The 4,144-nt window shown below is 49.4% G+C and overlaps 1 pseudogene; it reads left to right on the top strand.

The window, feature by feature from the left end:
• On the top strand, positions 1,354-2,478 carry Gstm2-ps1 (glutathione S-transferase mu 2 (muscle), pseudogene 1; annotated as a pseudogene).

Raw genomic sequence — 4,144 nt, 5'->3', positions numbered from 1 at the left:
ATGGAGCCTGAGCCCAGATCCTTTCACATGCCATTCTGGCTGAGGTACAATGCCTGAGACTAAGCCCAGTTCCTTCCACATGTCATGCTGGCTGAGGCACAGTGATGGAGACCAAGCCCAGATTCTTCCACATGCCATGCTAGCTGAGGAACACTGCAGGAGACTGAGCCTAGATCCTTTCACATGCCATGCTGGCTGAGGAACACTGCAGGAGAATGAGCCTAGATCCTTTCACATGCCATGCTGGCTGAGGCACAGTGATGGAGACTGAACATAGATCCTTCCACATGCCATTCTGGCTGAGCCCAGATCTTTCCACATGCCATGTTGGCCTTTACTGCTGAGTTATGTCACCAACCCTGACATGATATGTTTTTAGTGTCCTTCTTTGCAGGGACAAACACTTAAGCTTTAGCAGATCCATCAGCTCAAGTGAAATACTACAGATGCATCCTATCTGTGGGAAATGACTAATGAAGCCTGAAGGAAAATATCTTTTCTCCTCCTGGGCTCAGTTTCCTCGTGTGTCAAATGGCAATAGGATGTGTTTCTAGGCTGTTCGTGTTCTAGTGAAGCCTTTGACTGAGAACAGTCCATCATTCGGACAGAGCTGCTCTCTCTTCTCTCTCTCTCTCTCTCTCTCTCTCTCTCTCTCTCTCTCTCTCTCTCTCTCTCTCGTCCTGGCTCCTGGTTCCTTTTCCTGAAACTGTGATACAATATTCTAATAAATATAAATCAGAGGAGAAGGATGTCTTTGGGTTTACCGTCCAAGACACAGTCCTCAGGTCATGGGGTTCAAGGTGGTAGAAGCAGCTGTTGATAGGCTGTCTGCAGTCAGGAAGTTGAGAGGGGATGAACCCATATAAGTGTTCAGCATGACTGCCCTATTTACACAGTTAACCCAGTCAGAGAATGCACACACCAACCGTGGGAGGGTCTTTCTACCGCAATTACCACAATCAGGATAACCCCCAAAGGTTGGTCTTCCAGGTGAGTCCAGACCCTGTCAGGTCGACCAGGACACCCAATTCTTTCAACATCTTCTACCTCCTTCTCCTGTCTCCTCAGTCCCAGCCCTGGGCTCTCTCTTCCCTAATCCCTTTAGAGGAAGGGCCACGGATATTTTAAAACAGAGAGCTCTCTGCTGTAGGGGCAGCTGTCTCCTGTTCTCTAGGATGCTGGGAAGCACCCAGGTCTTATAGTGCCTCCTGTCTCCACCACCCATTTAGACAGCAACAAAATCACTGCAGGGGTTGCCAAATGCCCCTCTGAGTGTGAGATCTCTGCCTCCTGACTAGAAATCATTACATCAGAAAAAAAAAAAAAAACTAAAATAAAAGAAGGGAAATGGAATCCTGCTGAAGCCAGTTTGAAAAGACCACAGCACCAGCACCATGCCTATGATACTGGGATACTGGAACGTCCGCGGACTGACACACCCGATCTGCATGCTCCTGGAATACACAGACTCAAGCTATGATGAGAAGAGATGCACCATGGGTGATGCTCCCGATTTTGACAGAAGCCAGTGGCTGAATGAGAAGTTCAAGCTGGGCCTGGACTTTCCCAATCTGCCTTACTTGATTGATGGATCACACAAGATCACCCAGAGCAATGCCATCCTGTGCTACCTTGCCAGCAAGCACCACCTGGGTGGAGAGACAGAGGAGGAGAGGATCCGTGCAGACATTGTGGAGAACCAGGTCATGGACACCCGCATGCAGCTCATCATGCTCTGTTACAACCCTGACTTTGAGAAGCAGAAGCCAGAGTTCTTGAAGGCCATCCCTGAGAAAATGAAGCTCTACTCTGAGTTCCTGGGCAAGAGGCCATGGTTTGCAGGGGACAAGGTCACCTATGTGGATTTCCTTGCTTATGACATTCTTTACTAGTACCGTATGTTTGAGCCCAAGTGCCTGGACGCCTTCCCAAACCTGAGGGACTTCCTGGCCCGCTTCGAGGGCCTCAAGAAGATCTCTGCCTACATGAAGAGTAGCTGCTACATCGCAACACCTGTATTTTCAAAGATGGCCCACTGGAGTAACAAGTAGGCCCTTGCTACACAGGCACTCACTGGGAGGACCTGTCCACACTGGGGATCCTGCAGGCCCTGGGTGGGGACAGCACCCTGGCCTTCTGCACTGTGGCTCCTGGTTCTCTCTCCTTCCCGCTCTCTTCAGCTTTGTCAGCCCCATCTCCTCACCCTCTTCCCAGTCAAGTCCACACAGCCTTCATTCTCCCCAGTTTCTTTCACATGGCCCGTTCTTCATTGGCTCCCTGACCCAACCTCACAGCCCTTTTCTGCGAACTGAGGTCTGTCCTGAACTCAGGCTTCCTAGAATTACCCCGATGGGCAACACTATCTTAGTGCCAGCCCTCCCTACAGTTACCATGAAGGTCAATACTTGAGTGCCAGCCTGTTCCTGGTGGAGGAGCCTCCCCAGGCCTGTCTCATCTACAATAAAGTCTGAAACACACACACACACACACACACACACAAAAGAAGGGAAATGTTTGAGGGGGAGGGGGCTTCTCGGAGGTCTGGGGGCTATCTGTGCTCTGTAGAGACTCTGGAGAGGGAAAATGAAGTGGTTTTGCATCCAGCAGCCTCAGTTTCCCCAAATGTATGTTGGGGTAAAGATTTGTGATGCTTTCAAGGTTGTACTGAAGCATAAACACGTGGCTAACCTCACCATACACAAACAAAGCGCCTCAAAGCCGATTTCAGAACACCGTGTACTAGTTCTTGTTACTATGGACAAGGTAAGTGTCCCTTCTGCCTCTGGAGTTTGCGATTCTTTATGAGCCTCATGGCGGCAGCTCACAAATGGAGAGGGATGCACTGGCTTTGACCTTCCGATGTGTTTTCTTTGGACTTTGACGTGATTTAGATGGGTTTGAATTCATAGCTTGCGTTTTAACGGCGGCTGTGGCTGAGAATTCCACATCTGGAGTTTTCTTTGGCGAGCCTGGGAAGGAGCCAGTGCTGGGGCGTGCTACTATCTGGAGCGAGAAATGCCACCCACCCCCCTTGTGAAGGATGTGTGTGCTCGCTCACCTGTCCCCCTGAAGCTACACCAAGCTCACTTTGACAAATGATCTTTTCTACCTGGGGACTGAACGTATCTGAGGTGGAAACCCTGATATCTGGAATTCTTTTTTTTTTCAAGGCCCTTAGAACTAACGATTCCCCACCCCCACCCCCAGGTTGTGAATCTCTTAGAGCCGAAAGGCTTTCCAACCTCTGAGGGTCACAGCCATCTCCCCGCCTCAATCTTGGTGTTCCTTTGGCTTCTGAAGGTTCATGCAGGTCTGTCTCTGAGTCGTCGATGCGGGTTGGGGTGCTGTTCCGGTCTGAGGCTCTGCCCCCGCCCCAAATCCATTCTCCCTCTCCTCGACCCAATCTCCCCCAGCAAAACCAGAGTGGGCAGCTTCTCAGCGGCCGTTTATCAGACCCAAGGAAATAACAGCTTTTAACCACGGCTCTCTCACTTGAAGACAGTGATCAGATTCCAAACCGTTTCCAGAAGTGCCCCTTGGGGCCCAGGGGAGACGTGGTTTCCATGATAACCAGTCCTTGCCGTCTCCGTCTCCAGGTTCTGAGAAGGGACAAGTATCTCACTGCTTAATAATGCTAGAGAAAAACATAACCACAGCCCCACCAGGTATGATGTACCGAGACATCTACGATCCACCGTGTTGACAGTGACTGCAGCTGTAATAGACACCCTCCAGACATCTCCTCCAGACAGAGCTGGTCCAGTGTCAGGCAGGGAACATAGGAGAAGACAGATGATTTTTTTTTAAATGAGGGTTTTCAGGCTGTTCTTCAGGTGATACTGGGTTGTAAACACTTTCATGGCAAGAAAGGGCCAGCAAGATTGCTCAGTGGGGGAAAAGGAGCTTGTTGCCAAACCTGATAACCTGAAATTGAGCCCCTCCCTGGGTCCCGCATGGTAGAGGGAGAGAGCTGAGTCCCTCACGTTGTCCTCTGACCTCCACATGAACACTGTGGCACACACATATACTCAAATAAATAAATAAATAAATAAATAAATAAATAAATAAAATAAAATGCAATAGAAGCTTTTAAAACTAAAGACAAAAAAAAAAAAACCTTAAAGTAGGAAAAGGTAGGGGATAG

The sequence above is a fragment of the Mus musculus genome, chromosome 5 (genome assembly GCF_000001635.26).
Source record: "Mus musculus strain C57BL/6J chromosome 5, GRCm38.p6 C57BL/6J".
NCBI lineage: Eukaryota > Metazoa > Chordata > Mammalia > Rodentia > Muridae > Mus > Mus musculus.
Note: the sequence above shows the minus strand (reverse complement) of the source record. Positions and strands in the feature narration are given on the sequence as shown.